Here is a 22148-nt window from a genome sequence, read left to right on the forward strand (position 1 = left end):
AAAAACAACGCGTGAACAATAAAACCCTGCGATTAATATCCGCAGTCTCGCTGACGCTCGGACGCGGAACGGGAGGAAATTTGAATGAAAACGGTGATTATCATGATAAATAATACGACTGCGGTAGACTGAAAAAGATCTCTCTTTTCGGAACTTTATTTTGGAATATTTCGAAAAAAATGAAATTTTTCTAGACGCCATTTGAAGAAATTTCGTTTTTTTTTTTTTTTAATTTTGATACGTTGTTATTAATAATTCTGATAAATAAAACCGTGGATAACAATATAATCTAATAGTAATTAATAAATAAAAATCAGCTCGCAGGCGGTGCGCGTTATTCTCGGACGTTGTCATTCGAATGATATCGAAATTGCTTGTTCCCGGCAGTTTCCCGTTGGTAGCTCGCGTCAATTTTCATTGATAAATTCGTGCCACGAGCTAACAAAGCGCCTTTCGTTCAACTGAGTAGATGTACACCTACGTACATTAACTATCTCACGCGTGATCTCCTTGAAAGACGGTGGAAACGCCAACTGGTGTCATAAAATTTATGTCGCGCAGTCGCGGCCACTCAAACGATTCCTCTCGATCTATTACGAGCTATTAACCCGAACGATAACGAGAAAACAGCTCATTCATCTAAATGAGAAAACTCATAAGTGTTAAAGGGAAAAAAGCAAATTGATCTTAATTAACTGTTACACTAGTAACAATAGCAAAAGTAATTTCTCTCTTTCTATTCAATACATTATAAACGTCATATAGATCGTATAAATGTTATATTACATAGAGTATGAAACAGGTAAATTGCGGGAATACTTAATTGAAAAGTTACAACGTTTAAATAATACACAGACATTATAAAAGAATCTTTGAAACACCGCAATATTTTCGGCGAGCTTTTCTGCATGTTTGAGCAAGCAACGTACGTGCATTCCCGTTTGAATAGTTAAATTGTTTCACGTAGACATTATACCATGAATTGAATAAAAGTATTTTTTCAAATTACATCCGCTCCATTAATTTTCGCAGACCTCTGAATTTTCCAATATTTTTCCTGCGATAAATAAAGCTACGTTTTCCGTCCCTACACAGAAGGTATACTGGCAAAGATTTTAAGCCATCGTCGCTGTCAGAAAATATTTATAATTTCAGCTGGGAAAAAAGCGGGATATTTACGCGGGATGTTTCTGTTCCTCTGTATGTGATACTTATATGAATGTACACTGACTAGATAATCGAATGCAAAGCTAATGGATGTTCCGATAATCGAACACCCGACTAATGGCTGTTCGAATAATCGAGATTCTATCGTGCATCATGTTAAAGTACTCTATACCCTGTTCTACGCAGATTTACTTAAGCCACTGATTTCGCCTATTCTATGACGATCTGCATGCTGAAACGCAGTAATTTCGAATAACGCGTCACTATTAATAATAGAATAATGATTGGAGCGAGGCCCATTTGTCTCAAGTCGAGCGAGACACTTCCTCGATACTTTACATATTAGAGCGATGTATTAGAAGTATGAATAAATATTCAAGGCTTTCGCAAGAGTAGTAAATAGACACTATTCATTACGATTGCTTGCATTCCAATGAAATAAATTTAACTGTAGATCCATAAATTAGCATCTCATTCTAAATAATTTTGTATCTGTGCATGTAATCGAGGTCTCTTTATTTAAATTTAAATCACGCTTCAAAGTATGTTCAGATATTTGAATTTATTTTAAAAAGATAAACATCGTGTTTTTTTACAAAATTTCTTACAAACATTGCTCTTTCCATTTGTTAAAAATATAGATTTAAAAGAAAATATCTAAAGTTCTTCGATTACAACTTGTCGTCTCGAACAGCAACTTGCTTAGGATATCTGACACCTCGGAATGATATCGATGCCATCGCTACATCACGGCTTCTCGACTTTTACGAAATCTCCTCTTTGCGCACAACGACGGTATTAAATTTCGGTCGGGTGCTAACTTTTACGCGTCGCGGAATTGCAAATGCGTCCGGGAGTCTCGCGACGCAACGCGCGGTTAAGGTCGACTTAATTGCGTCCCCGGAGATTTATCGCGAAAGTAGCGTCTTTCGATCCATGGGCTTTTTCAGTCCCTGCTCTCTCTCTCTCGCCGGGACGCGGTATGACTGCAAATTTCTCGAGGGGAAATCGAGAGGCCGATCCTTAACGTCATAAGGCCGAGGGACGCTTTGTTCCAATCCCGTATTATAACAAAGATAACTCTGTTATCGCTCAAACAACAATTTCAGGTTTTCGGTGATGCTTATAGAATAAAGCCTTCTCCGAAACAAACGGTATAATATTTTTATCCACATTTACGAAATTACTAAATTACACGGATAATTCGGAGAGCTCTGTTTGATATAAGAATACATCCCGAAGGAATAATCCTTCGTTATTGATAGGGATACGAGGATCTCCTGCGAGTGTTTCGTCAACGCGAAAAACGAAGAGCAGTTAATTTTGTCAGGAGACGTGGGCGAATTTTATCGGGACAAGGTGAATTTCGCGGACGCAACGGGATACGCTTCTTTCACCCGTCTCGTGATTCAAGCTGATTGATGAACAATTCTCCATCGAGGAGACCGAGTGGGCGTCCCGTATCGCGTCTCGACATCTACATCGTTGAAAGTACGTCACTGTACATTCCAGTATAAATTACAATGGCAGAGAAGAGGCAAGCGAGAGATTGCCAAATTGTCTGATCAGAATTATCTGCGCGTGCTCGTGACGACGCTTCTTCGTTTCATAAGTTTATTCTTCGCGAAATGGAGGATTTAAAAGAATGAGATTGTTCTCAAAAGTTTACGTTTGTTATTCAAACAATTCCAAAGTCATCGTCCTCGTGAATGTAATACGTTACGTGCCTTTTCTCAAATCTCGCTCCGCGTATTCGGGGCATATCAAAATCGTGGAAAAACAACCGCTTACAGTTGAATAGCTAGTAAAGATCGTCGGAATTCTCGGGCGCGTACGCAACGCCGAATACGTCGAATAATTTGCGCGTCACGCATAATTCGTCGAACGATGAACATAACACAACGACGCAGGCATGCTTCTCCCCGCCTTTTTACTCGCTTGACTCTCGATGAAGGAAGAAGAAGAAGAAGAAGAAGAAGTAGCGAGCAACTTCTCAAGGGTGGCTGACACTCGGGAGATGCTCCATTTCTTGGCTCGGTTTTCTACGTCGACGAGCCTCGTTAAACTCCCATTGGGCCCGTTCCAGCTTCCGGTACGGCGCAAAAGTGACGCAATTCACGTGTAGCGTAGGAGATCTTCCCCTCTTCCCCCTCCCTCTCACTCTCTCTCTCTCTCGCTTTCTACTCTCTTTTGCTCTTCTATTCGGCGGCACACATCACGTCCATATGTAAGCACACGCTTTTCGGTAGTTACGATCCATCTTGGACGAAACACGCGGCAAAGTTGCAGTCGCATTGCTCCTATAAGGACATCGCTTCTCTCTCTTTCTCTCGCGCACCAGAGAGCGGCGGCTATACCTATATTTTGCATTCGCCGACACGGCTGTTTTACCGCGTGAAAGTTGACGCATTAGTCAGAAGCATTTGGACGCTAAGGCAATTAGCTTGCGATATGATACATTAGCCCGTGGGGGAGGGGGGGAGGGGGCCCAGACGCTCCGGGAAATTATTCATGTGACGTAATTTTTGACGTGCAATTAAAGTTACCCCTCTTCTAGCCATTAACTCGTCCGGAGTGATCTGTTCTGGGTGCGCGATAATAATTTCGACGATCCTTCAACGCAAAGTCAAATAATACACATTTGAAACGCGCCTGTACAAAATTTCTCATAAGAAATTGTAGCCTAGAGCATGAAACGCGTTCCGTGTGATTTTAACCTTTAATTACTTGATTAATCGAACAATGGAGCATAATCACGAAAATGATCGGGAAGCAAATACTCGCCGGCATTAGAACGTGCGCGTTACCGTCGTGATTTAATATCGCGCGATGTGTTTCCCCGTTGATTAAAACTTTGATAACGGCCGTGGCCGTCATCGATATCCGCTCACTGTGTGACGCAGATCCGATATTCGTCAAAGTTTCGATACGTAATAACGCTGACGTAATACCACGCACTGAGCGGATTAAATTGTTTCTCTCCGTTCGGTTAATCGCATCTGCCTCGCGATCAGATTTAGATCGTCGCACGCACGCACATTTCGTCGCACACGCACGATAAATAGCTCTGAAATTATTTCGCCGACGAATAACGATTACCGTCAAGGGTGAGATATTACGCGGCTCGTTTGAACAAAATCTCACTGTTTCACATTTACAATCGAAAACGATTTTCATTCTATTCAAACGCGACGCGCGAGCGCGCGTGTCTGCATGTGCGTCGGAAAAATGAGAGAGCGGAAGAGAAAATACATTTCGACCCGTATAAAGCTCATAGTTGGAAATTGTGCTTTATATCAATATTACCAGCCAGTACGCGTCGTATAATGTATATCCCCGTGAGCTGTAACGAATATTGGAATTTCCGCAAATGTGTCGGTAACCTCGGCCACGCGATCGGCGCACGGCACGTGTTTTGTCTTTTCTCTACGTATTACGTATTACGAGAACATTATTTCTCCCTCCTTGTCCCCGCAAAAATTTCTCGTCCGACATTTCTTACAATTTTCCGCGCACGTAACAGCGAAATGATATGACGACCGTTGTTATCGGAAAACAGAGCTTCGTATTCGGCAACACAACAACGTAAATGTTTTGCTCATAGAAAAGCGAAAAAAAAAAAAAATCGCCGAGAAGGCGAATTGTTGGCGAGCTATACAATTGGGACAGTTGTAAGTTATAGCCAGCGTGACGTAAAATGTATTTTACTTCTTACACTTGTGTTACGTTTTGAAATGAAACGTGCCTGTGAAGTACCGATACAATCGCACCAGTACGAGATCTGCGCGCATCCTTGGCCGCGTTTGGATGTCTCGCACGAAAATTTCAGGATGCAAATTTCGATCGTCACGATCAAGTGCATCGAAACGTGATCTGAGAAAGAGACTGTCCGGTTGATGATCGTATAGTCGCGATAACGTCACATAAGTGTTGTCTACGAAGTTGCGTGCGGCGCAAGGGTTGCGAGATCATACGACACCCGGGCGCGTTATTCATTGGCCAACTGGCGCAAATTGGTATTGACGCGCCCCGGTAATTTCCCAGGGGCGTTAACTTGTGACTTACGAGGTGGTAATACTACGTGGAAATCCTGACGTAGAGATTCCCGCCGCTCTTCCGTCACGTACAATAATTTACATCTTCCACGTGGCATCGTTGAGATAATACGAGAAGCGACGAAGGCAGAGGAGCGAGAGTGCGGCACCAGAAAAGCAGAAAAACTGACAAACATATATATTAACTCCAGGAGAACGAGCCAAGTATTTTTAATTATTCGATATCAGAGAATATGTATTTAAATCAGCAACTCTAAAAAATTCTGTTATTTTTTTTTTTTTTAAGATATTTCTGTGATGATATGGAATAAATAGGGAAATCTGAAGCTCGTTCATTATACGGAATTTTGTTTTTGCAGTAAAATAAAATATATCTTAACCATATTTATATAATTATGATTAAAATTATGTAAATCTAGATATTTGTAGGAAGAAAAGATACGATAAAGAGGATATGAGAGAAATATTTGGAAACATGATTTAAAAAACTAGAGAATAAATCGCATTTGTATATTATAATATTCTAAAATGCATTTTGGATTTACTATTAAGAACTAACTTTATTTCTTATATACTTTTCTTCCTGTATGATTTATATGTATAAATTTTATTTCCAAAGATTTAGATATGTTTTCGGGACAAGATTTGTCAGGAGCTGAGAAATGTTCTCAGCTTGTCCGGAAACGATTATTTAACAATGCATGCCACCGAAATTAATTTCTCGTGTCGTGTCGCGCCGACGAAGTATTCGCGGTGCAACGGTGACGTATGCGCTATGAAACCGCATAAACGTCGCCCGCTCGAAAGGACCCGAGTTCTGCCTCTAACCCGCTCTCGGCGGTCGTGTTCTGCTTACTCACAGATTTACCATCCATTTCCGAGATGGCATATCCATGTACTTATCAGATTGTCTACCTTGTAACAGCGCGGCAATACCATCGCTCAAAGGAGCTGGTGTGCGCGATTGTGTGTCACGCTCAAGCCGTAATATCCCACCTACAGAACGTTTCAGAACATTTCCCATCGGGCTCCTCCGTCCCACTCAAATCGATAACCACCGTGCCAACGACAGTAAAGAAGCGTTCCTTTGAGATTCATTTCGGGGTAGGATCCGTGACAAGGATCTTCGGCCCAGATCGCGCATGTTTCATCGTTCGCGCGCGTGTTTCGCACTTCTTGCGCTTCCTCCTTTGCACACCGCATTCAAAATGCTGTTCCAGTATGAAGATGAATCAAAGAAGACTGATCTCCGAACGTTTAACAACAGAAAATTTCTCAATTTGATTACGGTATATAAGTTTGAAATTTTGCAAATTCTCGATTACATTATCCATGGTATATCATAAAAGAGAGAATTAAAAAAAAGAAACTAAATACATATATAAAATTAATTTATGAATTTCTTATTATGATATTATGTTTATTTTTTGTGAAAGATTTCACAAAAGTGCCTACAGTTTCTTCGTATCCGCGGACTGTGACGGAATCGAATAAAACAGAATTTTGAAACGGAAAATGCCATTTCCGTCGAAAACGTCAATCTCGAGCGCGGGACATGAAAGTTCGAGCGATTACATCACGCCGAATTCGTGTGCACGATGCCATTTGTGCGCATAAACGTCAGGAAAATTTTGAGCGATACGGGGATGAAAGGGCAAAAACCGTCGACTAGGCGGACAAGGGAGGGAGGGGATAACAGCAAAATTCCCCGATCGTATTCCATCTCGTTGAATGGAACGTTTTGTATAACATTTGTAATAAACGGCCATGCTCGAAAATTTCATCGCGATGGGAACGGAGCTCGTATTACGACCACTTGATGTAATACAACGAGCGGCTGCACCGCTTTTCGAAATCGTTTTAATAAAATCGTTTCAGGGGACCGTTGTCAAAAACGCGTGAAATTTCTATTAAAAACGTCAGTCTTTTTTAACTCTCTATTATAGCGCAATCATCATCCCTAATCATTTCGATGAATGCGCAACGAACGTTACAGGGAAACTCGATCACGGCCGTAATGATTGAATTTAAACATTTCAATAATTTCGACATTTAAACTCGGAACGTCAGCTTACTGTTCGTAACTCTCCCAATCCGCGAACATTTTGATGTTATCGAGTCTGGTGATTGACATAATTTTCGTGACATAATTTTCATCGTCAACTCAATTCGCTAAATGAGATGATCCTCGTATCAGCCAATCGCAGCGCGACGACGACACAATTCGGTCGGAAAAGCGATTCTACGAATCTCGTTATCCTAGCAATTATCTGCGCATTAGTTACCTCGTGCTCAAGAACGCAGCCATTCGCGGAGTAGCCGAGGCGTAAAAGTGTTTGCGTAAGCATTGATGGCAATGAGTTTTAAGTGAGTTTCGCCTTGCTCGCGCGATCATGATCGACGCCACTGACCCTGACGTTTCTCCGGTGTCAAGGCTGCCCGTTGTCGACGAATCGTCGAATGGCCGGTGCGGATTCATCGTCGGCTATTTAAGAGCCGTAGTAAATAAAAATGTTGAATTACACAATGGGAGTTGCACATTCCGTTCGCATTTTTTTTTATTCGTTACTTTGTTCGTTCTTCATATTATTCACAAATGCAAAATTTCAATGTTTGGAGAAGAAATATTTATTTTCATTTTTTATTTATTATCTCTTCGCGATAATTATTATATATTTATATTGTATAAGCATTGTCAGTTTCTTAAAGGATAAGATGTTTTTATGTTATCTTGCGCTTGGAACAGAAAGGGAGACTTCGTTCACATTTGACATCGCAAAAGGGGAATTTTTTTCACATTTGATAACAATTGCTTCTTCCCCTTCATGTCCCGCCCCTGCAATTTTTTTTCAACGCAGCGTATTTGTACAAAATCTCTCTTTTCCTCTTTTGATCGCGAGGGATCCTTAGAGTCAGTCTCAGCAAAAAAGAAAGCTCATCCCAGACGATGTCTCCGTCCTTGGTCTTGCGGGCAAACAAATCGTTAGACCAAGGGGAGGAGGGGGGATGGATGGATCAACGTCCGGCAATAATTTATGTCCAACACTCATCTTTCGACGTACGTGCGCTCTTCTCTCCCGTCATGTGACAAGGGAGTATTTATGCGCTGTCGGTATTTTATAGTGTTGTTGGTACACCATGTATATTCGCCATGGCGACCGATATCGGGAAAGAAGGATAGTCGACGCGCCAGCCATTTCGTTCGTCTTGCCGGGGAAACTACGGCGTGCGACATCCACGGGAAAATATATCGTGCCATCCTAGATGCGACCCGTTACCGGAAACGCGCCGTAATATCCACGCGGACGTCGCTTCACCTAAATAACGGCCGTACGTGACGACATTAACTATCGTTCGCCGAGCAGCGACTCGAGTCAGACGCGAGTGTCAACGTTGCACCGAGGCGAATCTGAAAGACATCGAAAAGATAAGAAACACATAAAAAATTGACATGTCTTTTATGACATTTCTTTCTTAACGGACAGAAAACCCAAGAAATATTGATTTAAACAAATTTAAAAAAATATATCTAATGTCAATTTTATTGAGAATTTGGCAATAAAATTGAAATTATTTTAGGTAAATCATCTATTAAAAGAATCAAAAGATCAAAAATGAAAATTCTCTCGCTAATCGATCTTTTTTTTTTACTTTCTCCATTGTTAACGTGATGTCGTGTAACAAATACCCGCATCGAGTCGCTAATTTGATAAATTTGATAGATAGGATGCCGCTTAGGCTGTATTCGAGCGAGCTGTTAAATCCTATAGCAGCGGGACAAGCAACGGTACGTGTTCCATTGTGCAAACGATCGCGCCTAATTGTAACGGGCGGGCTAGTTGGATTGGCGCGGACGGCGGCGGCAGCGACAGTCCGCTGCATCCCGGGTGCATTTGTCGAGAATGCGGGTTCGCACCCGCTTCGGGGCGGCAACACATGGCGAATCGGATTATGACATGAAAGTGGCGCGACACGACGGCGGTAACATGTAACCCGGACGCGGCGCGAATCCGGCCACGTCGCCGGGGCCATTAGCATTTATATGGCCGGCGCGAAGAGAGCCCGGGTGCGTCACGCGTGCGTTGAAAACGCAGCGATGCAAATCGCGCCGATTAAAATCGCGTCACGCGCTCCGGCGCACATTGCGCCGCTTGGCGCCGGTCGTCCACGTGTCGCCGCACGTTCCCGCATTATGTGTCGATAGGCTTGCAGAAGTTCAACGACCGACAGCAACAACAACGGGACGCGTGTGTGCTCGTGAGTTTTTTTCCTCAAATCCAACTTTCCGAAAGTTTTGCACCTCTCGAAAAATCAGACTCTCGTAGTTACCTAATTCATCTGGAATTTTCAAAATTGTATTTCTTCTATTCCATTTCTATTCCATTTGGTCTTTCTTTAGCTATTTCCATTCCATTTATTCGTCAAACGAATATTTTTTTTTTAATAGGAAAATGTTGAAGCTTTATAGAGGTTATTCAAAAGAAAAATGAAAGAATCGAAAATTCTCTTTTATATCCTTCATTTTTATTTTCGTACTTGTAGCGAAGCTGTTTGCGCGAAATTGTGCTGTTTTCGCGAGCTGAGAGTTCACGTTGCATTCGCATCGTCGTTCATCTCGAACGTGAACGCCGGTGTACAAGCCCTCGCCTCGCGAATGGATTAGGTAGGTAGGGTGCTTGTTAAAATCCAATTTCGACGGATTTGAACGTCAGTTTCTTTTGTTGGATCAGGAGTGCGCATGCGAAGTTGTGCTTGGCTGGTCGCGTATACGCGGTTCGTGCAGAATACGGCATAAGCCAGCATCCTCATGCGCGAGGACGCCGCGAGAGAACGTCTCGAAAGACGTTCTCAAGGATGCAGTTCTCGGCCTTCCACCTTCCAGTCTCCTCCTTCTCTCTTTCTCTTCTCCCCTCCCCCCCTTCTCGTGTCGAGATATTCGAGGCGCCAGGGGTTCTCGGAATATCACGACTGCTTGTCACGTTCGTCCTCAGCGCGGAAAGCACGAGCAAAAGCTGACTGCTACCATCGCGAAATCGCGATCACTGTTGACAGTCGTCAAAATGACACTTGACTGGCTCGGGTTTATGTAGACTTGCCGTCCCCGCTCCCCCCCTCCCTCCCCCCTCCCCTTCCCTCGCAGCTTTGCACACTTTCCTCTTCCCGCCTGTTCCTGTTCCCGTATTCCCCGTGCGAGTGAATTTTCAGCGGCTTCCTTCCTGGGGAGCCTTGCGATTTAGACGGTATGCGAGAGTAAGTTCTGGGGCTTATCCCGTCGATTCTTCCGCCGTATGCCGCATTCACGAGCGAATATAAACGATCTCTCGATCTCGTTGACCTGATTGCATTAATGCCGCTACCGTCGTTTCGTTCACGTGGCTGTCCGTGGTTCTACGACGAAGCGACGGTGCCAGGTCGCATAAATCGGTATATTCCTACGGGCGTAATAAATCAGACTTTAAAAACCGATTCACCTCGTTATAAGCTAAACATGGGGTGATTGCAAGCTGAAACGCAAAATCCAAGTAGTCTATTAGACTGTAAAATCTCTCGCGATAAATCGCACGATAAATACCCTTGCAAATTTGTAAACGTAAACGTTTCGCATCGCGTAATTCTCTCAATTATTCAAGTTAAAACAAATTTCGAAAATCCACAAAGAACGATCGTGACATATATCTCAGAAAGGAAACACACGAAAATCCACACGAAAATCAAAATATTCGGACATCTTGATTACTCCGCGAGTCGGAAAACCGTTAATGCATAAAAAAAAAAAAAAAAAAAAAAAAACGGAGTGTGAAAATATAATTCCGAGGAAAATACATTTTTAAGATAATCGTCGATCGTTTTAAAGCCGACGATCCGAAAAAGGGACACGCAGCTCTCTCAATTACTCATCCCCCGCGAGAATTGACGGGATAGCTGCCATTTTCTTCAGAATCTCTCCACTCTATCCTCTCTTCCCCTCTTCCTCCCTATCTTTTATTTTCGACGCTGCCGCGTTGCTCGATTCGTGAAATTAGTCTGCGTCAATAATTGTCCTCTCTCATCCCGGATTTCGATCAGGACGCCACTTCCATCGGAGCACTCCGCATTCCGACGTTCCGGAAATTATTTTATCCTCTCTGCAGAGTCTGTTCGTCCTCTCGTTCGTTCCACCCTCTTCTTCCCTCGCCGTCCCGCTAAACCGAACTTTCATTTTCCCTCCCCTCCCCCCTTCCCGGCTTCCGATCGGCAGTTTCTACAGGGTGGCCCGTCGTTATCGGAAGATATTTTAAGGACGAATACCTGGACAAATTTGCGAACAGTTTTATTTGATGAAAACCGTTGAATGATCGGCCCAGTTAAGAAGATACTTAAAGTTAAAGAACAATTATCTCGATATTAAGTTGAAGTCATTGAGATCGTATCTAAAATATTATCAAATTGCTTATTAAATTACACAAATTATTACATGAAAAATATATTTACTTTAATAAGGTCAGAAGCAATTCTGAATTATGTAAGTATATAACATTTTCCACATTGTGGAAAATGTTTTAACAACAATCATGTGTCAGAGATGAATTTTTCATCGAGCGAAGAGATTCGGATAAGTTTGTAGCATATAAATCGATTATAAATGATATTTGCCTCTGCGGTTTTCGATTGATTTCGATGTTGTTGAAAACATTCGGCAGCAACGGCGGGACACCCTGTGTATCCAATGCTCGCGCTTTTTGATCTCTGTTTTTGCGTATCGGCACGCAGACAATAGATCATTGTTTCCGCGGCTATGGGAAAAGCCTTTCACGTGGATATGTGAAAAGGATCTTTTATTGGTACGCGCGTGCCGGCGTTTCAGGCGCTAATAAAAAGGCTCAATGAGGACTGATTGCTTAACGTGATTGCCAATGAAAAACCGAAATATTAATCAAGGGAGATCAATCAGTATTCGATGAGTTTCTGCAATATTCGAACAAACCTCACGGAAAATATCCTTTCAGCGAATTAAACTTACATTACAGATAGAGAAGGATCACATTTTTTAAATCAATCTTTTTAATTAATAGAGAAATAAATTTTAATTTCAAAAGACACGTTCACATCTGTTTTGCTTTTCTTTACCGCCCGTTGTTCGGCTTTAAACGTATTGGACAATTGCCGTATTTCTCCCCCGTCGGCGAGCGATTATTATTTTACCCGCCATCGTCGTAATTGCACGCTTTTACTCTCACTTCCATCAATTTCCTTCTTCACGTCTGTGGTTATTAAACGCGAAAGAGAGGAAAGGGGGGAGGGTAGCGCATAAATCTTTCGCAGTTTTCCCAGCAATGTGGCATCAATTAAAAGATGCGCGAAATTACGAAACCGGTCGGCAAGATCTATCGGGTGTGAGAACTGTCAAGAGAACGATCCAAAAAATGAAAGTTGAAACGAGTATGGCGAGCGAAAAATCAAAATGTCAAATATTACATTATAATATTTTTTACTTCTCCGAATGATGGCTGTCTGCACCGAGCGCGTCTTTCCTTCGCCGGGTGATTCGATATTTTTGATATCGTATTTTCTCATCGAGATCATCATGTAAATCTTTTGGATATTGGCAAAGGAAGAAAAAAGGATATTTTCGTTTTAAATATTATATTAAAAATACTCATTTGTCATATGAATAATTAATGTTCGGGAAATGATAATGACTGATGTGCTTGTGAAATTCGTTGACAGTAACATCGCATACGGATCTTTTCACCCACGTCATTGTTTACCGTAAAGTGGGATAGGAAGGGGGAGATGAATACCTTTTCAAAAATGAGGTCACGTAAACCTCATAGTAACCTCGAAAGCTTAACGAGATTTGTGGTAGGAGCGGAGGATTAAGCGTTCTGAAAGTGACATTTCTGAAAGCACTTTTGCAAAATATATTACTGTGTATTTTTCATTTCTATCTCGGTCACTCTGTGACCGCCGTACTGATTCCACGCGACGTTCGCCATCGTTTCCACTTCCCGAAGGGACTTGCGACGCGGAAGAGTGAGAAAATCTTGGAAATATTCCGCCTGTGAGGAGAAGGGGGGGGGGGACTCCGGCAGAGATTGCCTGCTGCAGCCCAACCATTTTCTTTCGCAAGTCGCTAATTACAAGGGCACGTGTAAAAGGCCTTTGAGAGGATGACACGGGACGCTTTAGCAACCGGATTACAGAAGAGCTATAACCCCTATTGTCTTTCAAGCTCGTTAGAGAAATAACTCGACGAGCGTTCCTGCTGACGCGGCGAAGAGTCTTTTTGCTGCTCTTTTCCGCGCTGAATTCCCGCGAACACGCGCGGGCCACGTTCTTACGTCGTTCCGACGACGACGCTTTTTTTCGTCCGAAACGGACAGGAATCTTAATTGGAAATTTAAGCGAGGTTACGGAGAGTTCGTTCTCCCGCCATCAGCAGCGTCGAAGGACAAAAAATCATGCTTTAAATACCGATAGCCGTTCTTATATTGAGCTTGAAATCTAATTCAAGTAATATAAGAATTTTGTATTATTAAAAAAAGATACGAGGTAAGTTAATTGTGGCAGACACACAAGAAAATACGGTAATCTAAAACTTAAATTGATAACATTACAAAATCGCATGGAACGTACAAACAAGGGAAATAATTTGTTTTCGGAGATATTTTCTGCAGTCACTACCAAATGTCTCTTAAGACGAAACGAGAGCTTTAAATGCATTTTCCTCAAAACAAGAAAATGTTTTGTCCCGTCGCTGCGCCTTACTGTCAATTCTAATTTACATGACTCATTACTTCCTCTGCGAGCACTTTTGCAAGCGTGCGAATTTGCGCTGCCTGGCATGAGAGGAAAAAAAGATATTCTCTCTTACGGTATCCGTAAGCGACTGGCTTTTATCGGAATGTCATGTTTTTCCGCGCACGAGCACTCAAAAATCAGCTGCCCACTTCTTTCATCAGGTACGGCGGTGACGCGGCGAAACTTAGCGCGTCGGATGGCCGGACGTCGCGATGAATCGCGATATCATCGCGTCTCGCTGCACACAATGGGCACGTAACACCGTAACCATAGCCGCGCGGTAGCGATGGGGAGGGATGCTGGCTCGGCAATTAATTTCCAACATGAAATTAATCGCGTCCCCTTATCAAGCCAGCCGCGATACTTCGCCACCCCGTCCGATCCCTTCCTCCCCCCGCTGAATCTCTCGTCGACTCTGCGGGTGCTTGTTCGCGGCTTCGATTCTCTCGCGCGGCTCCAATTTCTCATCCAGTGTAAAATATGCACGATCACAGGAATATATATACATATATATATGTGTGTGTGTGTGTGTGTGTGTGTGTGTGTGTGTGTGTGTGTGTGTGTGTGTGTGTGTATACGTTCAGAAATATATATATGTATATCTGAACGTTGCCCCGTTCAGCCCGTCGCCGGAATCAGGTTAAGCCTTGCGCGACCCCGTCGACGCGAATTTCCAATTTAATTGTTCGCTCGATATGATGGTGTATCAAAGGCTGACCCACATCGCAAATTTCGCCGGAACAGCAAACCAACCATCTATCCCCCCGCTTCTCCTGCTGCGCACCTTCGCGTCTTTCCCGATGCGCTTTGCCAAGTTTGGACTTACGTCATTAGCGATTCGAAACACATATCTTGTTATCTTGCCGTTGCCAGCCAGTTGCTGCAGCTGAGCGCACGTCGACGGGGTTGGCAGGGGGATTGCAGTCGGTACGACGACATCGCGATAATAATACCGCGCTCTCTGGTAGTATTATGTATAGCATTGCGATACAATAACATTATAGATTTTGTCGTTTTGTAACTATTTCGAGAATATTTTCGTCCTATTTTCAACTACAACGAATGGGATTCTATATAAGAAAAAAGATTTTGCTATGCTATTTTACATTTTACGCAAACATCATAGCAAACTTTATTATTAAACAAGCAGAAAAAAATTGTCCTTATTTGCCGAAAATTTTTCTGCGAAAACGCTATAATAACAAACTGATGTTTATTCGCCCTCGAGACGGTTCTGCTGTAACAGAGAAAAACTGTGCTTGCTAAAAGCAGATCGTTCTCACTTGGCAGCAAATTCGCGCGTTTACGTACAAATTTTATCCAGCGAGATTTTTCCTTTCTTCAACAAGATAGGAGGATTTCCGCCGCGAGAATTTATCGAATAATTGCTTACGAAATTTGATCGTTCTCGCATCATATGCAGCGACGATTTTCTTTCCCAACGGCAAATTTTCTCCCGCCATTGGACACGCTGTGGCATCAAATACAACGTAGGAAATATGGGCGGACGGCAAAGCCCATCCCGGACAAGAGTCAACGAGTGTCGTAATTCTCGCATGTGGCGCAGGGTGTTGCCGTTGTAAACGCAAGGAACACACAGCGCGATCAATCTCGTGCGGTTCGCCGGCGATCAATCCGCGGTTCGTTTCACCGGCACGAAAACCGACAGCGCGACACGGTCTCTTCCGTGTGTGTTTTCGTTTGACCCTTCGTTCAACCCGACGGTACTTCACGACCGTCCATCAGTCAGGCCAGCACCCTCGGGTTCCTTTTACGAGCACGAAAGCGGAGATTACATCGCGAATTTTATTTTTTCAACGCGTGCCCTTCCAGTCGCGGAAGCGCCGGAAACGCAGAGCTGCCGGACGTAATAGTTCTTTAACCACCCGAGGTCAGACTCCATTTTGGTCTAGAGTTAATATTGAATGTGAAAGTGGTTAGGAGATACCGGCACGATTTTCTCTCTCTCTCTCTCTTTCTTCTTTTTGATAAAATTGCATCCTGCTTCATTACAAATCTTGAAACATAGAAATAAAAAATCGACGTAAAAAAAATAAAAAAATGCTTTTACCGAAATCGAGAGATGCTATTAAAAAATTGAAGATTTTAAAAAATTTATATATGCGATCAGACAATCGGTAGACATGAAAAAGATAATAAAATATTTTTAAGAATATTTTAAGTATTGCAGTTAACTATTGAACGTCTTACATATATAATATATAATATTGAACGTCTTATATATATAATATATAAAACCAATCTCGCGCACATTTACTTTATACGTCTGGAGCCAGAGCGTTTGTTACTCTCTCGTTTCTCGACTCTTGTAGCGCAAACGTGGCTTTTAATAAGAGGATTTGCTCGTAACACAAAGGGCTATTGTTCCCAGAGCTATTATCAACTTACAGGACTTTCGGATGCTACACGGCAATTTGCATTGCGTATTAAAAATTACCTGTTAACATTTTGCTCCGCTCATCACGCCTATAAAAATCGTATAATTAATTTTTATCGGCGCACAATTTTTACGCCGATCTTCAGTAAACTTGCGTCTAGCATACGACGAGGAACTAATATCCTTTATCTCAAACTTACTATATTAATATATACATGGCGCAAACTAGATTTCTAAATAACACATTTAGAAAACGACTTAAGTGGATTTTATAAAGAAAATATATTAATTAAAAGTATTTAATTGATATTAAAAACATAAATTTGTACCAACGATACATGTACGCTTAAACTTATTCGATATATTTATTTTTTATAAACAGCTTTTTCAAACATAATTTAAGGCAGTAAAGAAAATAGCGTGGAAACAGCAGAGAGCAAGGACGTTAGCAGCTCGATATGGCGCAATTAGATTCACTTCATTAGGACTAATTAACATCGCGGTGTTCCCGCGAGAGTGTGCTGTTGCGAGCAGGAATTAAAAAGCATTCGCGTAAATACGGCTTATATTTTAATACGCGAATCTATTTCGGACCGTAATCTGCGCGGCAGCCTTGTGCTTTTTTAATTAAGTCGTCTCATCGGGCCGTCCCTCGACTTTCTCGCCCTGCTTATTAAGTTATTACATGAAAAAAATGCACCGGGGTGAGTTGAGAGAACGAAAGGACAAAATGCGCCAGCGGCGGCGGCGGCTATCATCTTTCCGTGGCCTTTTAAAATCCACGGTAAATGTTTAATCGGTTAATATCGAAAAAAGGTGAGTAAAAAGCGCTGTGGCATCTGTGGCATATCGATATCGGTACCCGGTTTTCTCTTCCGTCTCGTTTTTTCACGGGCTTGATGGAGAAAGGCGAGAAAGAGGAACAGTAAATGCGGGGAGAGAGAGAGAGGGAGAGAGAGAGAGAGATAGAGAGACAAAGAGGGATAGAGAAAGAAAGAGAGAGAAAGAGAGAGAGGGAGAGGGGAAGAAACTGAGAGGGAGGAATTTTCAGGGAGGAAATATTTGCAGAACCACGAAGAATACTCCGCAGCTTCCACTAGCCGTATTTTATCGCTATCTGGTTTCTCTTGTGTATTACGCCGATACCCTATTCCCATTATTATACAGCCGTTATTGTAACTGAATCGCAAATAGAGTAGTCTACTTCGAGAAGAGTGATCCAATGTATATTGCATATTTCTCCATATATATATATTCCGATAATTCCGCGCGTTCCGATAATTGAAGATATCAAATGCGCAAAATAGTATAAATAATTTTCATAAACGAGATATATAACGAAAAGCGACTCGTCCGCGATGATAATTACCGCGTCAGCAAAAATATATTGGCGAGATTTTCGACGAAAAGATACAAGTCCATTTGCCATCACGTGATTCTATTTCACTTTTATTAAAGCGGATGCGCTCGTCCGGGCTTTTTCCCCTCGTCAAAGCGACGAGATACCGCCGCGTGGTTAATTTCGCAATGAAATATGCCGCGGTAACCGCTTAATGCGCATTGCGATTCCCGCAGGACGGCTTTCTTTTGTGACGATGGTAAATAGTTAGCGTACACCCGGTGGCGAGTTACTTTCGACAATTGTTAGTCCCTTCTCCAGAATGGGAGTCGTTTATATTCCGCGTAGCAAAGCGCGAAATTACCAAAAGTGTAGACAAACATACAAACAGATATCATAAAGAGCATTGTGCGAATGAAGAAAATGGAACGAGCGTTCGAATACGGATAAAGATACGCGAAACAAAATATAATTTATAATATGAAATATATAATCAAAAGAATAAGGAATACAAGTACATATATTTCATGTATTTTTGTATAAATTAGACACAAAATTAAAAATAATTAAGACAAAATTCATTACAAAATCATATTAAGTACTATGATATTATAATAGATATTTGACAAATATTATTTTAATCATAAAGTGTACAATGGATTAATAGGCTTTTTGTTTTTTTTTTTATTTTAAAGCAAATATATTCTCTAAAATATATATTTTGAGAAAACGAATGCACTTTTGTATGCTTTCGTCCCTTTTCTTTTATGAGATTTTTTTCTAAAATCTAGTTTTCCTAGAACAATCATGCAACTTCTTCTATTCTTTAGATAACATTGTGATCTGTTCACGCACGCATTTATGAAAGTTCCACGTTACCGCATGAGAGGGGAAAAAAATAAATAAAAACAAGCGGGTTAGAAAGTACAGTTTTCCAGATTGCGAGATATGCTTTTCGAAGCATTCTCGCTCTATTGCGACGATCGTAAAACGAACTCGAGTAAAGCGACAAGAACAACTGACCTGAAAATCCTCTGAAGAATATTAAATTCGTTTTTCAATCGCTTTTCAACATTTGTCAGAGAAATATGTATATCCGCAATCATGATTTTTTTTATCAATGAAAGTAATTAAATCTACCATCTGTTTCTCGACAGTACAAATATTTTTATTCAAAAAAGAACTGATCCAGAATTATGGACGATTTTAGGATATAAATTTTGCTCGATTAATAGAAATTATTTAAGTACAAATGTAACCGTCAGATTGAAATTTATAAATTTGAAATTTCTGAAGCATCAAAGTTTGAAAATAACAAAAAGTTTGCAATCGATCGCCCATCGTGTTCCTCTCTTCGCGTTCCTTGCGCTCGTTCTACCTGGTGACGAAATAAAAATATCCGGCGCGCATTTGCGCGGAAACGTGCGATTTTACGGGTCGCGACTCACCCCATATGTGTCGCGACTCGATCCCGAACTCTTTTTCGCGAAACCCGAGCGAGGGCGCGAACCTGGAAATCAGCCGTGTATCGACCGCGTTTTTCCCCCTCACGAACCATCAAAGCATTCCGAACGAAGTGTCTCGGAATTGCTTTGATGGCTTTCGTAGCTCGCTCGAGTGCAACGCTCCGTCGCGCTCGCACGTACGTTTGAATTATAATCCGCGCGTGCGGCGAGTTCGCAATAATCGCGGCCATACGGGTCATCCGGCGTACGGGAGGACGCATCCCAGAGGGGAGCAACAAATCCTGCGTGCGGCCGAGCTTCGCAAATCGGAAGAGCCATGAATTTATATCTGAAAACGGCTCCGTTGTTCACGATAGTTTTATGGAGTTATTAGCTCGAACAAATTACTGTTGCCGATACCTGTGTACGTTACTTGGTGTATCTCACTATACGGTGCGTGATACACCAAGTGTACACATATTATCTGTATCTTATTTACATCCGTATATTGATATTAAACGCAAATTATTCAAATATTGGAAAATTTACAGATAAATTGTAGCGATTTACCGTGCGAGTGTTTACGTGAAATTTAGAATCGCGCCTTATGATTTATACCGTGCGATTTGCATTCGAGATCGAAGGTCCGAGTCGTAAAGTTTCGGGGTGGACGCTCTGCAAATGCCTCGGTACGTCACCACCCTGCAGATCGGTACTTAAAAGTTTACTCGAGGAGGAAGCCTGTGTGCGAGATCGTCGCCCAAGTACTTGGACACTCGTTCGTCCATACGCCAAACTTCAGGCATAAGAAGACGCGTTGCCGGGTACATTTCGAGCTCCTTTTACGGCACACTTCGTCCCGGGGCAAGTAGTGTCAATCGCCCGCCATTCAAGTTTCACGCCAGACCGGCCGGTACTTTACGGCGGAGACGCCGGCGCTTTCAAGTATTAAAATTTCCAATGGGGAATTGCCGGCGTCCTCGCGTCTCGGTCTCTCTTCCTCTCTTCTTTTTCTTCCGGGCGTTCGAGTTTCTTTCCCTCGGCTTTCCGCTGAGAAATTACGCCGCGACTCCAAGGATCTCGCACGTTAAAACATAATCGGACGTTACGGGTAAAGCGCGATAAAGCCAGCTCGCGGATGCGAGAAAGTGGATAATTACGTAATACGATAACAACGGCATTATGCGTCGGATGTAAGGGAGATTTATGGCACACCGGTGTGTGACGTCGCACGTGTGATCAAATTAAAAATGCGTCGTTTGAGTACCGCGGATTCAATTAAAAATGCCGCATTACACCGGACGTATTTATTATGCGGAGCTTTCGCATCGACGCACAGTTTCTGTCGACATATTTCTCTTCCAATTAAAGACAACTAAAAAGAAAAAAATTGTGCTTTCTCTCGCCGAAAATACAACTATTGGCAATAAACTGTGTACACGCGACTTTATACGTGTTTTTTTTTTTTTTTTTCATTTAATATCGTATAAATTAAAGCTGATTTTCTCGGTTTTTTTTTTCATCAATAGCGAGAATTTTGCGCTTTCTTTTGGCGAATTCATGAAACACGCGAAAAGTAAGGGCTTTTTCGTGATATGTTTCTTAAACGCCGGCGGATGCAATCATAAAAAAGACTGTGGTCCGACCGCACCGGCACGTTTGTCGAACTAAAATTTTTAACGTGAAAAACGGGGATGGCTTACCCGCACGTTGCAATTTCTCTTTTTCGACGTTACATTTTTTCTCGTGCAATTTTTCCATTCAGAATCGAATTATACGTTATCCTCTAACCTTTGTGCAAACGATGTTAATGCCATAATTTGGACCGTAAATGCTTTTTCAATAAATTAATTGCACATACGTGAATATCAAATACTGTAAGTAATAAAAAACCATTGAAAAATTAACACACACAAAATGTAATTCTTCAACTACAGTTAATGAAATCCCATTCTTAATTTCGAGTTAAATAAAACATGATTTATTTTGAAATATTTAATAGTAAAATGCAGAATATTTCTGCCATTTTGCCTTTTAATGGCGAATTCTTTAACGAGTATAGAGATATTTAGATAAAAAACGTCGAAGCATCTACAATTAAATCGTCAAATAAAAAAGTAATATTTATTACATTATTTGTTGATTTTGAGAGAGAAAGAGAAATGCTTTGAGGAATTGGAAGAATTCGTAGAACCTCGTGCATAAGTGCAATATTGTCAGACGTTCCACGTAAAAATTGTCCATTTAATCGCTTGTTCTCACTCCTCGCTGGTGAAACAATAAAGTAAACGTGGACGCTAAGTATTTTCGGACAATTTTCGGATTGTCCATGACTTGTGCGAGATAAAGAGAAAGGCTCGTAACTTGAGCATCACAAAATGCCGGACGTCGCGTGTCTCGTCGCCTGTAAATTATTGCGACTGTGCACAACGTCACGAAACGTAAATCGCCGATAGCCAAGAGACGCCGACTCCACGTCCTCCGAGATCGACTCATGTCACTTTTATAGCCGAGATCGTCGGACTCGCTTTGTCTCCCTGCGTAGTCATGAAAAAGACGACCTTTTATTGTTGGCTGATTAAATTAGATAAGGAATAGCAAAGCGCTCGCGTGTAATTCGGAGAGGAGCGCTACGAATGCAGGAATGCGTTTCGTAGACTTAACACGGATCTCCATGGGAATTCCCACAAATAAGTAAGAAACCATGTGTACGTTAAATGTCCATTTATCCGGCTAGTTATATCGCGCGTGAACGAACCGCAGGTAAATATGAAAATATCACCAAGATATTTTTTTAAATTGTTAAAATATTTCTATAAGCCGTCGTCAAGTTATTTATTGTAATTAATAAGAGTAAATGTAATCATTATAAATCAATAAACTGTATAAATATATTTGTATATATTTGTATCAATATATATAGTATTTAATAATGAGCAGGAAATTGTATATTTCTAGAAATA

General features: G+C 41.7%; 1 protein-coding gene and 1 long non-coding RNA gene across 6 annotated transcripts in view; one reads left to right on the forward strand and one right to left on the reverse strand.

Annotated features, from left to right (window-relative positions):
* The window catches only part of LOC148938177 (uncharacterized), a 138015-nt gene that overhangs the window by 19967 nt on the left and 95900 nt on the right, over nucleotides 1-22148 (reverse strand). The window lies entirely within an intron of this gene.
* The window catches only part of Tsp26A (Tetraspanin 26A), a 104243-nt gene that overhangs the window by 17029 nt on the left and 65066 nt on the right, over nucleotides 1-22148 (forward strand). The window lies entirely within an intron of this gene.

Source organism: Pogonomyrmex barbatus, unplaced genomic scaffold (genome assembly GCF_055798465.1).
Source record: "Pogonomyrmex barbatus isolate J1 unplaced genomic scaffold, ASM5579846v1 scaffold1, whole genome shotgun sequence".
NCBI lineage: Eukaryota > Metazoa > Arthropoda > Insecta > Hymenoptera > Formicidae > Pogonomyrmex > Pogonomyrmex barbatus.